This window comes from Haemorhous mexicanus, chromosome 3 (genome assembly GCF_027477595.1).
Source record: "Haemorhous mexicanus isolate bHaeMex1 chromosome 3, bHaeMex1.pri, whole genome shotgun sequence".
Taxonomy (NCBI): Eukaryota; Metazoa; Chordata; class Aves; order Passeriformes; family Fringillidae; genus Haemorhous; species Haemorhous mexicanus.
This window is the reverse complement of record NC_082343.1, coordinates 14,244,541-14,259,147: the sequence shown is the minus strand read 5'-3', so window position 1 is coordinate 14,259,147 and position 14,607 is coordinate 14,244,541. Positions and strand designations below refer to the sequence as shown.

Below are 14,607 nucleotides of genomic sequence, written 5' to 3'. Positions count from 1 at the left end.
ACCAATTCTTTCTATACCTATTTGATTTTCCACTGGCATTGTGATACAAGGAGAGAGGGAGTCCTTCCACCTGCTGACACTAAGGAGTTAAGGACACTGCACCTCTGGTCCCTGAGGGTGGGAGCCAGCTCTGTCTGCTTTCTGCTGCCCAGCAGGAAGGAGATGTGCTCTGGGTGCTGCATACAGGAGTAGAGGACTTCTGGGATCCCACACCAGGTACCTCCAGCCCAGAGAGTACAAAGATCAAGACATGTAAGGACATCCTCACTGCTATCAGCAACCATTACATGTGCTTAATTCTGTTCCTAAATACATTTAAATCACATAGTTTTGCAGCCTGATCTCATTAATATGTAAACAATACCACTAACTGAAGCTGCTGAGAAGGTGGTGGTGGGGAAGGAGATCTGATTTGACTTTGAAATCTCTGTAAATACCTCATTTAATTATTCTAAGACCAGACTGGAATGTTATCATCATCTAATCTGATCTCCTGAATGACACAGAAGCTTATGCAGAATGCTTTGGTTCTGCCATGGGATGTGGTGAGACAGACAGCCTGCACAGCCCTAAAGCTTTCACCACCAGACAAGCAGCTCCCCTAAGTTATCAGGGGGGCGCGCATGTGTCTGTGTGCATTATTTTTGTACTTCTACTTCCTGACCACATAACTTGGCTAAATTAGAAACCTGTCTGCTCACAGAAATCAGTGGTGGTATGATCTGTCAACCTTGGAAGTTGCTCCTGAACAAGCTAAACCTACTAATTGCTGGGATCTCAATATGAAACATGGCTTTTAAAGTTCAAACCCCTTTAGTAGCTCTCTGAATCTCTTCTAATATTTCAATATACTTTTCAAAGTATGGGTGCTGGAACCAGTAGAATTTTCCAAAATGGCCTCATAAAGTCCATACAACAGGCATCTAGTACTAACATTCCTACTTGCTTCTTGTTTTTCCACTCCTACCTGTGACAGAGCCTGAGATTCTCACACCCCAGGCTGGTGTCTGCTAATTGGCTCCACCAGCTGCATTCTGGGCTGCCTCCCAAGCAGTGTGGCCAGAAGGTCCAGAGAAGGGATTCTCTCCCTGTGCTCCGTTCTAGTAAGACCTCACCTGGAGTGCTGCATCCAGCTCTGGGATCCCTGGCATTGGAAAGACATGGGCCTGTTGAAATAAGGCCAGCATAGGCCATGAAGATGCTCAGAGTGTTGGAGCATCTCTGCTACAGATAGGCTGAAAGAGTTGGGGGGGTTATTCAGCCTGGAGAAGAGCCCTGTGGAGACCTTAGAGCACCTTCCAGTAGCTGTGGGGGGCTACAAGAGAGCTGGAGAGGCACTTTTTACAAGGCATGGAGTGACAGAACAAATAGGAATGGCTTTAAAGCTTTAAAGTAAAGGAGGGTAGAGTTAGATTAGATACTAAGAAGACATTTCTTACTGTGGGGATGGTGAGGCACTGGCTCACATTGGCCCAAAGAAGCTGTGGATGCCCTATCACTTGAAGTGTGCAAGGCCAGGCTGGATGGGGATTGGAGAAACCTGATCTAGTGGAAGGTGTCCCTGCCCATGGCAGAGGGCTTAGAACCCCATGATCTTAAAGGTCCCTTCTAACCCAAACCATTCTATGATTTTATGATTCACATCTATTGCTTGAACACGTCTCTCCCCTTGTCCTCTTCATAAAAAATTAGTAAGGAGCTCTGCAGTTAAACCTGCCAGCTCCCTTCCTCCTCTCCAGACCAAATCAGATGGTTTAATATAGAGCAGTCCAGTTATGCTATAAGAAGTCAGTACTGTGGAAGACCTAAGAGCAGGTCAAGAAAAATCTTATCCTGATCTGCAAGTTAAGATGTATCAAGTACTAAACTGACCCTTAGTTTGTGGATTAAACTGGACAAAAATGCTGGGCACGGGAATTGAAGCAAAACACAGAAGATTTAGCTCAGAATTATTGCAAGCATTGTTTACACAGCTGTGCTTTACAGGATTCATGCAAATATGGGTCGTGCTGGTGGATTTCATGCGTTTCAGGACAGCTTACAGCCTGCACTAAGGTTTCACTGATAAAACTCAGCCTTCCCACCTCTCCAGACTTGAGGCCTCTGACCCTGCTGCTGTCAAAGTCACAGCCAGCTGGTTTGAAACAGCTCACGTGGCTCCTGTCAACACAAACCCATGAACGACTTCAGGAACCGAGGCTGCCTGTTAAACAAGGAACGAATCTCTGTGCAGATGAAGGAAGGATGTGCACGGGAAAGGGGGAATCCAGCCACAGCAACAGGGAATGATCCAGTGGCTCTATCCACAAGACTGCCCAGGAGCTGCTGCTCCTCAGTCTTCCCTCCCTGACTCTGAAGGGTTATTTTACAAATTGCAAAGGAAAAGCTGGGAGAGCTATAAATAAAACACAAAAATATGTGGAGAGAAAGGAATGAAGGGATAAAAGGGTTGGAATAACAAGTTATTTTAAGTCACTGGAGATGACCAGGCAAAACTGACTCACCACTCTTTACTCTATCATTCCCAAACTATATTTATCAAATCCAGATAACAAAAATGCCATGTTTATTCCCTTGCCTGTATATCTGCTCTCTCCCAACCTCCGCTGCTACAAGTCCTCTTGACACACACGTGGGATTTGGTTTTCACAGGTATGTTACAAGTTAGGTAGAAGAACACATTGCTGTTTCTAGGCTTATAAGACACCACTGTTTTTTCAAACAGAAAAATGATGTTTTATGTAACAGAGAGACACTGACACACTGGTATGCAACTTTCCAACTCCTCTGAGCTCAAACATGCATTTCTTGGCAAACAGCCAACCAGCTCAGACAAGAATCACAATTCTGCTTGAAATGAAGATAATTTGCTACACTTCAGTGAAATCTTTTCAAAAAATATCATGTGTACTCTACCATGTTACAATAAGATGTCTTGCTAGGTAGACAAATATACTTAAATTAGGAAATGGCTGAGTTATTTTTATTTAAAAAAATGCTAAACTAATCATCCAGGTATTTCTGGAAAGCTAAGTATCATTACAATTAAGCAAAAATAAGACACCAGATATCCTTAAAATAAATCATACACAAACATACAGAGCTCATTCTTAGCTATAAAATAACAGACTGTTCACCTAATTTTTCTGTTACTTGTTGGGCATTTCAAATCCCTGGGAATCTGGGAAAGAAATAATCCACCCCTGTATGAATATACATTTCTTTGCTGTCTACTTGAATGAACAATCTCTCTCCAGTGCAGATGAAATTAAGCATCAATCTCTACAACAGAAAACACATTCCTATTTGAGGTAATCCAGTTCTACCAGAATCCAGCTGTTGTATCTGCAATTTCCACTGCCATTTCTGACTGGTCTCACTGAGTTAACAGCAAAGCAAAACACTCTGGAACAGTTTACATACACAACTGTCATACCAATGATGCTCAACATTGCAGGATGTTAGTGCTAGGTAAACAATGGAGCTGGCTTAAACCCTGGAATTTTTGGAGAAGAAAAGTGGTACATTTTTAAAGATGCAAGCAGCAGCAGTATGTATAAACTGCCATGCTGTAGTACAACAGCATGTGAAGGCTTTTGGGATCCCAATTAAAATATAAGGGTTAAAGAGGTTCTACTTCCCAATCTCCCTGGTCTTCTTATTAAATGTCATTTAATTCCCTCAATTCCTCCAAAACCCTTGCTCATACTCTTTTCAAATGCTTCTATCTCTTTTCTATACTTCTAGGATTTGTCAGCATGTAAAGTAGGAATTTTCTCATCATTTTTAATCATTGCCTTAAATAAACATTTTGCCAAACCTGCAGACTGAGCACGCAACTTATTTTGAGCCTTGTCTTTGGTAAAGTCACTACAAAATCAGTGTGAGTCACTGTGAATAGAGGAAACTAATTCACCCCAGATACTCAGAAGGAAGCAGCTGTGGCAGTTCTTGCTTGGTAATCAACAGATCAAAGTGCACTCCATCTCCTCAGAAATGCCATGGATTCTTGCTGTCCATAAGCCCTCACTTCAGGCCAGTGAGGAGCCTGGTGCTATGAATAGCATAACACCTCCACTGCTGTACTGCAACAGTAGCAATAAGAAAATAAATTAAGACTGTTAGAGAAAAGACATTTTATTCTTGGCTTCTAGAACATTACAACTATTCTTTTTTATAATTCAGATATAAAGGTCAGCTTCCTTTCCTCGCCTTACTCTGTGTTTCTTCCTTTTTCCAGCTGCTATAGATGAGTACCCTTTCCTAAATTCAGGGCACTTTGCTGTCTGTCCTCACTACCCACAACCAACCGCTAGAGAGAACCCTTCAGCTGTGCACTGACCCGACTCCGCCTCCAACCCTGCTCCTTCAGACCGTCCCAGGCATCACTCTCAGCCTCCAGCAGCCCCAGGAAGAGCAATCAGGAATCAGGGGGCAACTCTGATTCCATGCAATATGACAGACTGGCTAGATGATATACCCAGTACCATTACATTTGGGATACACGAAACTGAAAATGCATTTTGAGATATTTGATATTACAAATATGGCCCATCCCAAACCAAAACACTAAATGAAAATGTACCCTGAACCAAAAATAGAGTATGAACTGGATATTGAAAAAAACACCTGCTAGCTGCCACCTCAAATATTTGGATGGAGTGCTTCTGCAGATGTCCTGAGCCGATCTCTTGCACGCCTCACCGATTTGTGCTATTGCCATTCTTGGTCACAGTGGTTTGTTTTCATTTCTGTGTACAAAGCAGGAGGAATGCAGAAGAGCACCAGCAGCCCCACGAGAAGGCATAATTTTGGCACACAGAAAATAGTGATGCTTATAAGCTCTCTCCAATGGTTATATACACTAAAGCCGTATCAACGGTTCAGTTTAACCTTGATTTTGAATCCCAGGACAAGGATTTTGCTTGAAAACATTTCATTCTCTGCTGTTAGAACTTCTGCCAGGAGCATCTGTTTTATTATCTGAATTTTCATTTGAGGCATATTTACATAGAAATGAGCTCATCTATACATCTCAGGGAGAGGAAATGGTTTGGGGTAGAAAAGCACTTAGGTTTCAACTCAGCAGCAAAGCCCTAGTCATGAAAGAGTCAAGAAAACAGAGCCTCTAACATACTTTAATCTTCCCTTCTTTATTGTAACCCACTAGATGTAACTTAGCCCTTTGAAATTCAACTCTAACACTGCTAATTCAATTTCCATGTTTTTATTCCACTGCTGGCTGGCCACACAAACCATAGAGCCCCCTGAAAGAAGAGTCTATGGTACAGTGCAAAACAGGCATTTAGACCCACGGCTGCCTGCACCAAGATATGAACTTACAGTTCCCAATCCCCTGGTGCTAAAACAGTTTCCACCAGACCATGATACACACAAGTGAACAAATCTTGTTAAATTTAATCAGCCCAGTACTTGGGGGAGCCATCTTAATCAGAAAGGGATTTAATGAAAAGCCGCAACGCCAATGAATACTCTTTAATTACGACTGACTAATATTTATCCACAAAGAGGAATTTGTTTCAGGATTAGTCTGAGACCTGGAAGAAGCCACAGACATCAATTTAATAATGGAATGCCTAATTAAAGTATAATGGAAACCTAATTGTGATATACTGCTTTGTAGTGCACATGATTTATTTAGAACAATTGCTTTTCACTGGGCTCATTAGGAAAAGTTAAACAAAACACGACAGCAAAAAAGAAGAGGGAAAAACAGACACATTGGAACTTCCAAGATGATTATAATCAACTGATGAGAGACAGTGACATATTTGTCAGATAAAACACTGCCATCCCTCCGCAGGCTGTGATTAAACTTTCTAAAAAGGATAATGATTATATAGTTTCTTTCCTCCCTAATGACACAGGATCAGACCCAAACCCCATTGCAGCTACTTGGTGGAGCTCCTCTGATGGAAGTGAGCCATAACATTGAAGGGTCGAATGGCCTTTGGATCCTCCTCATGCAGAGAAACCTCACATAACACAAGTACCCTCCCAGACACTATGGAAGGAGAAAATGAAACCAGTGCAGACCCCTCCAGCCCTTCCTACCTGTAGGAACTGACTGCAGGACTGACTGTTCCTGATCAGGATGCACTTCTTTAAGAAGGGATGGTCCTACAGGTACCATGGCACATAACCCATGGCACTTTTTTTTCCTAAATAAAAAATAAAAAGCTGCCCAATCCACTCTTCTTGCAAAACCAAACATCCTCCTGATGGCATCCTGGTGGCACTGGCATGGCAGTCCCAGAACACTGGGCTAGTTGCTACTCCTCCCTTCACTCAAGCCAAGGTGAAGGACATGAGCTGTTTACCCTGCAGCACATTTCTAGAGTGTCAGAGCAAACAGTCTTTCTTCCCTTCATGGTAAAATGGTAGGAAAACTGAAGGAAGTGCTCCTCTGCCCAGCAGCGCCCTGCAGAAAACAGACACAGGGAAGTCCAGGAGCAAATGAGCTTCCTCTGACAGTGACTGCTGGAATCATTGAAGAATTCTCTCAGCTCCAGCTAAGTTATGGTGATGTGAGAATGGCTGTACCAACAGAAGCTGTCACGACAATGCCACAGAAAAGAGAAAGGGATACTCCATATCACGGGATGTGTGGAAACACAGTACACCATGGCCTTACAGATGCATGAGGAATTGCAGCAATTTTAAATGCACAGCAACAAAAAGATCTGTCTCCAGTGATAAAATGATTTGCTAATGTTTTTTCCCAACTACTGCTATTCATGGCGATGCTTAGAGGAATTACACTAAAGTCAGGTCCTTGAATGAAAATGAAAGAAGACTGCTGGGAGTGCCTGGATAGTCATTCCTGTGCTGAGATGGAGGGTGAATTTTGGGTACCCATCTTATACTTCCACATGGGTGGTGCTGTCAGTCCGCCAGCCAGAGAAGTAAATACTGAATTCCTTTTGCAAGGACAGTGAAAGAGTCAGATACAGGCCAGTGGTTCATCTTCAGATCTGGTCTCAGTGTCACAAGAACAAGACTGAGTGAGGCCATTTATCCCAGTATGCAGTGGCCCAACACTGAGCCAATGTACTTCTCTGCTCAAGGCAAAGACAACCAGGTGTAGGGTCATCCTCTGTGCTTTGTACCTTCGTATTAAAGATGTGTACAGCAGTGGTCTGATTTTTATACTGATCAGAAGGCAAACCCATGCTGGCAGCTGAAGTCACAGATGAGAAATGTTGTAAATCCTTCTTGTAGAGCCATCTTTGAATAGAAGTCTAAAATTGGTTTCCTAAAAACATCTGCTATAAACTTCCATTTCTGAACTCCAGTGGAACATTTAACTCCATTGGCACTGCATGCTAGAAAGCTCTGAAAGCACTCATCACTAATGTTTTTAACATTGCTTTTTAACGCAAATAAAAGTATGTACATAACTAAACCACAATGAATAGAATCAACTTAGGCAGTTGAATTTATTTCATAGGAATTACAGAAACAAATGGCCTGCAATTTAAAAAGCCCATTGTTGTCAGTACACAATTGTTTTCCTTAAATATTTTAACTCAAGGAAAAATGTAGCCCCCTAAATTTCACACAGTGCATGGAGAGGACAATGCTTAATTAAAGGGAGAAACTATGTGTCACAACAGAAAATCCTTCTGAGCAACGTTTTCCACTAATACCCTTTGCTACACCTAACACATTTGAGTTCAGAAACAGTTTCCCTCAAAACCACCTGAACAATCATTCTATCTGCATGTTGCTCCCCTAAGGTTTACCACTGAAGGCACACGAAAGGCATCACAAAAATCTTCATTCCACAGCTTCCTCCACTAGGAGATCCCAAGGTGCACAGGAACAGCAAACAGATGGGAAACACTCACACTGGGAGGACATCCCAGAAAACTCCATGTTCCCCAGCAGAATGTTGCTATTTTCCCTCAAGTGCTCCTGAACATAACCCTGTTCAGTGCAAACAACATTTAGCCTTGCTAAATTCTGCCTCAGTGCCCATGGACAAGCTACACACCATCTGCACAGCCTTCAGGGGAAGACTGCTATTGCCACTCATATTTGGCCTACAGACACAAACAGCTGTGGAGGGCTTCAGGCAGGAGGGAAAGGACAAGAGACCTCCTAAACACCCCTGAACACTCCAACATCTCTGCTCTGGAGGAATGAGAGCCAAGGAAGAGACCCAGCTCTGGGCTGATGTAAAACTCTCAGTTGCCTGCAGGAAGGCTCTGCTGTGGTACAGCACGATGTCTTCACCAGCCAGGTGCAAATGGATGTGCCATCCCAGTGGGAAGGGAAAAGGCTGTCCTTACAAACAGAACAAAGAAGTTGCCAATGGGTCACAGGGCAGATCAACAAAAGTGGCGAGAGAGTTGAAGTTTATCTGAAGAGCATAATCTCTCTTCTGAGGAAGAGTGAGGCTTTTCAAGAGCTGCTGAATGACAAACTGCCAGTTAGTCTTCCAAAAATAAACAGTGGGGTGGGTGATGAAAAATCTAGTGTAGCTTGGCCAAGCAAAGATAGTTTAGCTCTAAGAGGTAATTTTGGTCAAAACCTTTCTCTTTTTTGGCAAACACATGCCAAGGAGAACTTAAGTAGCTTTGACATACTTTCTGAAACATGGAATGCTGAAACCTACCGTCCACCACTCAGTATATTTGCTGCCTAAGCAATGGTGACACAAACTACCTCCCACCAACTCTTCCATTTGCCCCGCTTCCAGGAGCAGTAAAACAAATAAACACACCAAACAATAAGCAATTATCGCATGAATATCTCTGGAACTACACACACTTAGTGTCTGAGACAAAAGAAATGCAAACCAAACAGTAAGACCTCTTATTTTTATTCTCCCAATGTCATGTCAATCCACAGTCATGAGTTCTTAAAGTGATGACAGCAACATTTACTGTGTTGCTCTATCACAGAAACAGCCTTTCAAATATCCAGGCTACAACAAAATTCATTTGACCACCTGATGACAACTGTCCAGGCACCTGTGGTAACTCATGTTTAAGTGGCCTGCACACCAAAGTGATGAATTTTTTGATTAGCTGATAAGAGATTTTGTAGGACAAATCAAAACACAGTGTAGAAGAGTGAGTACACTGCTGCAGTAACAGCTAATGTCTTAGGTTACAAACGGAATATTTTTCCAGATCAGTCTGTGATCCAGGAAGTCGTCATAGTATCACTCCACTCACCAACTGCAGACATGAATGAATAATTCTATACATAGAGTAAAACCCTGGCACATTTTGGCATTTTAAACTGACTGGTACATTGAGTTATGGCACTGCCTGTGATGAAATAACATTGTAGGCAAGAGACCCGAGATGGAAATGAATTGGCTACTGTCCATCTTTCTTCACTGACTTTCAAAAAACTTCTCCCTCGATTCTAAGAGTGAAAAATTAGGTACCAACATGTTTTTAGACTCTGGTAAATTATCTGACTTAATCTGAAATAGGGAACATATAAAAGTCTGGAACACTAACTTATTCACACCTTTGAAACTATTTTGGCTACTTCTCAGTTGCAATTGCAGGGTGCATTTTTATATTGCTCCCTGTGCTACACCTCTTCAGAGATGTAGCAGAGATGTACACAGCAGTAGACTGATAAAGCTACATCTCCACTGCTCTCCTGGCAGTCTCAGGGCAGGCAGGAGGCCAAATTAACTACCTGTTCCTAGTTTCTTATCAGGAACACCCTTCTGGAGCAAGCAGCAGGAAATCCCATACAGACTCTCAGAGGGAAAACTTTGGATGAGTCCTGTGCTTAGCAAGGATGCCCTCCCTAATTTGCTGTATTGGGACCTGGTGGTCTTTGTCCTCTCCAGCCAGGTTAACTCCAGGCAGACCCTATACATTGCCCAAGGTCCTGCATAGAAGGGTCCTGGCACCATATCCCAGCGGGACCTCAGTGGGATTTGTACAGTGCCTAAAGTGACAGGATCAGCCAGGGGAGAGCAAGAGGGCTGTGCTGCTGTGTTGTCACCAGCCCAGCCCTAAGTGTGCCATCAGAGCCCTCTGGCTGAGCAGGGCACTCCTGAGCCAGCTCCACCAGCCACGGGTCCTGAGAAGCCCAGGCCCTGAGTTTTGGATGGACCATCTGCAGCAGGAGCAAACAGCTCATCCATCTAGAGATGCCACAGGCACACTAACACACAATAATCATCTACACAGCACTTTGAAAAATACCCAAGAGTGCTTGTACTCTAAAAAAGAACTGCATGCAATAAGAGGGGAAAAGACCAGATGAACAATTACCTTCTCTTGTTTTCCTGCACTAAAGACACACTTCTACTACCAACAGCTGAACTCAAACTATGACGTACAAACTTGAAGTACACAAACAGAAATGCATCCCCTAAAGCAAGATGAAGATGACTAAATGCTGAGGAAGTACTTGTTATCAAGGAAGGATTCCAAAATTGAGAAGACCATCATTTTGTTCTGTCATTAAGCAGAACCTCAACTAAAACTGTTGATGCTATAGCTGATCTATGTAGCTGCTTCTGATTTATCACACATTGCTTTCCCTTCATGATCCATGGTCAGAAAATGTTAGCCAGTAACAGTACCTCTCTCATTTTTAAAGACTGAAAAAGGGAATTGCAGAGCAAAATACCAGTAAATGCATGATGCCCTGAATTCCTGACTCTTAAGTATACATTCTCAAAGGGCTGTTTTAAGAAAATATTTACTTTTTGGTTGTTATGGTGATCATCTTTTCACAGCAGTTTAGAAAAATAAGGATGGCTAAAAATAAAAATCCAAAGGAACCTAAGGCACTAAAAAGGAATATGGCATGCAGATTTGTCTGCTTCAGAATAAATCTGCATATAGTGTCCTGCAGCAGCACGTTTTACAATGGGAATTAAAGCCATGAAATTAACATTTTAATGAAGTAGAGAGACCATTGACGTCAGGACTACTCACTGATTGTTGCTTCCAGGTGGCCTAATGAGATGAAAATGAAGTTTATATCTTCAGCTAGTCTAAGCCAGCCTTGTTTTGTGATTGTGATTGAATTTAAATGAGAAGATACTGCTGTGTGCAAACATGTCTAGGCTGGTAAGTAGCCTTATCAAATCTAGGCATAATAAATGCTTGATTTTAAATATTTTATGTTAAGAAAAGGGATTTCAGTCTTCCTTTCACAATTCAACACAAATGGAAAGCCCAAGTCTAATCATTAATTGTATAGCATGCCACAGCTTTTGTGCTGGCTGCTCCAGGAATTCCCATATAAAATTTTTACTGCAAGATATGCTCGTTTATCTATCCAGGCACAGAAAACATTCTGCTTACGAAGGTGAAATAGGAAATTGTAAATCCAGCATAGCCTGTGGGTAACCCACAGTGAGATGTTGTGGCACCAGAGGCGTGTCAGGCATTAAGGCACACTGATGGAAATGTGAGACCACCATATATTGTGAAACACAATAAACAGAATATACAGGGAACTGTAGCACATCATAAATTCCATGTTCCTAAATGCCACTGAGAGCACTGCATTTCATTTTCTGTCTTCACTATCCAGAGTGAATAGATGTGTATAAATATTTTTCATTATTTTTTATTAGAGGAATGAAATGACACTGGTTTTGCTTTAAATACTGTATTTCTACCTAGAGAATAAGACAATCATTTCCTGGGGACAAACCCTCACAATTTCTGTGAAATCCTTTGAATAGTTTAGTGCTGTTTCACTCTTAACCCTTTGACACCACATCAAAAAATAAATAAAAAACCTAACTCAAAGCCAGCTCTTAAGACCACACATATTATTAAAGTCTAATTCTCACTTAATTCCTGGGTTGACACAACTGTGAAGCAGTCTTCAACAGTTCTAATTTCTCACTTCCAAAGATGTCCTGACATACAATCTGCTACTGCTGTTATAATTGATCAGCAGTAGAGACTGGAGCAGGGCTAGAGAAACACAGACAATAAATTGACTTGCCTTCCAACTCAGCTCTCCTCTGTAATCTAGAGCTGAAGAAGAGCTATGAGGTGATTTATTTTAGATATTCTCTATTTTGCCCATTACAACATGCATAGTTTTAGGGTCATAGCAAGAATAGAGGTAGCCCATCAACAACTCCTCGCTCTTTTTAAAATCTAAAAACCTCACAGGAAAGCCCCTTGTTTCTCTGTAAGATGAGACCACTAATATTTACTACTCTTAGCAGACTGCCTGTAAGCCTTTTATAGACATTAGCTTTCCAGGCAAGAGGCATCTCGGGATAAAATATGTATATTTACACTCCTAATTTTTTTTCCTTCTTGTTGTTCTTCTTTTTTTCTCCCCTCTTCCCCATGGGAACAAGCCCCATGTTGCACATGGATTACATTTAAGGACTCTGTAACTAGGCTTAAAACGTGGCCCCACTGGTAATGTAAGAGTCATACCATGCCTGAGCTACCCCTAACCCTTACACAGCATGGCCAAACAATCTTCCTGCCTGTGAAGGTGGAAATTTCTAGAAATTTCTTCCTGTTTGAGATCTTGAGATCTCCAAGAAAGCTGGTGAGGGCCTTTTTATAAGGTCATGTAGTGACACAAGGAAGAATGTATTAACTTGAAAGAGGGTAGGTTTAAGTTAGGTACTAGGAAGAAATTCTTCACAGTGAGGCTGGTGAGGCACCAGCACAGGCTGCCCAGAGGGCTGGTGGTTGCCCCATCCCTGGAAGTGTTCAAGGCCAGGATGGATGGGGCTCTGAGCAACCTGGTCTAGTGGGAGATGTCCCTGTCCCTGGCAGGGGGCTAGAACAAGATGATCTTTAAAGTCCCTTCCAACACAAACCATTCTGTAATTCTGTGATTTTACTGGGTATGAGGCACAGCAAGGCTGTTTGGAAGGACTTCATGGAGCGTGCTCCATGCCCTGCAACAGGAAAGGGAAGGGACTGCTGGGAGTGGAGGTACAGCTGGCAGACATGTATGGGGGATGCTTGTGCATCATCAGCACAATGACCCATGTTCTCACAGGCAAATAAACACATCTGAGCTCAGGACTGCTCTCTGCCCCCTGGGGACACCTTGAATATGGATCTTCTGATCCGCTGCTTGAGTTCCTTTAATTGTTGAGACAACTGTCCTGGACCGAGGGCTGCAGAAGAACATGAATGCTCAGTATGCTACCAAACCAGAAGTGTAGCCTGTTCAGTCTGAGAGCAAACACCTTTCCCTCCAAAAGGACGTTTTAAGCCACTTTTATTCTTGGGATGCAGGTGATAACCAATCCAGTAATATCCCATCTCAGAAAGGAACTATCTTGCTGTCTCTTGCCCCACACTGGATGCTCCCTTTGCTTCACCAGATTCTGCACTGAGTCCTTTCAGCACGTGGGGTCAGCAGAAGCCAGACCTGCTGAAGAGCTGTACTGGAGCTGCAGAGGAATCTGAGCCCCTGACTATGGATAGACATGGGCTACAGGTATTCCTATTGCTAGCCTGTGGAGCCAGGGAAGTTCATCAGGCTGGATGCTATAGGAACAGTACGTTTTCTTTTTAGAAACCCCTTCCTTCATCCAACAAAGAGGGTAAGTGCTGTTTCCCACACCCATCTAAGACGTGGGTCCAGGCTTGTCTTCTCATGGCAGAAGACCCAACCTGCAGCTGACATCTGCTGTGTTGGTAAGATGCAAAAACAAGATTACACAGAACACAGCGTCCTCCTGCAATTCATACAAATTCTGGGCCAAGGGTTGGGACATTTTTTCTTCATTATTCTCCCATTGCCTAGAGTAGCATTTTCCTCTATTAGTTGCTATTGCCTGGAAGGAGCATCTGGAACAAGTTAGGTAGCCAGAGGAGAGTAACAGACATGAGCTCAGTGTGTTCCCAAGACCTGATTTGCAGAGATACAACACACCTGCAGCTTTCAGCAAATTCATCACAGAGCTAAAGGGCTCAAAGCTATCTGAAAAAGTCAAGCCCATGCTGATCAAACCCATTGGGACGTATGCCACTGCTTTGTACACACCACACTAAATGCTGGGGAGACTTAGGATCCAAGTATGGATTGCAGTATTTCAGCCTGGGAGGTGACAAAGACATGAATAACCTCAGCAAGATCCACATCCGAGAAGGATGTTCACAAATTCCTGGCTAGCAACAGATGGAAAAACAAAGGCATGGAACCACAGCTGTTCCTTTTCTGAAATGCTGTAGGGCCCAAGAGGACCTCCAAGCTACAAACTCCATCAGAAGTGAGGGGCACACCCTCCCTCCTCCCTCCAGAGGTGTAGGCACTCACTCCATCCCTGCAGACAAACACGCTCGTCACTGCTGCTTAGAACCCAATCCCTTCACCACTGACAAAACAAAAGAGAGACTGCATTACAGAACAGGTACCTGCCTCATGTGCTTTATCACAAACATCCCCAAACTAGGTGAGGAGAAAACAGCAATGATAGACTCAAGTTGTCAAGAAACTATGAGGCTTAGCACTTTTTAATCCCTCCCACAGTATCCTTATGCATTCATTTACCTAGAAGAGCAAAACTTACCGTGTATTCCTGAAGTAAAAACTTTCAGGGAGGAAGAAATCCATATTAAAATATCACCCTGTGACATCAGTCAGTGATCAGCT

The 14,607-nt window shown here is 42.8% G+C and overlaps 1 protein-coding gene across 8 annotated transcripts in view; it reads right to left on the bottom strand.

The window, feature by feature from the left end:
* LCLAT1 (lysocardiolipin acyltransferase 1) overlaps positions 1–14,607 on the bottom strand; it is a 112,003-nt gene that overhangs the window by 9,380 nt on the left and 88,016 nt on the right. The gene's annotated exons all lie outside the window — the stretch shown is intronic.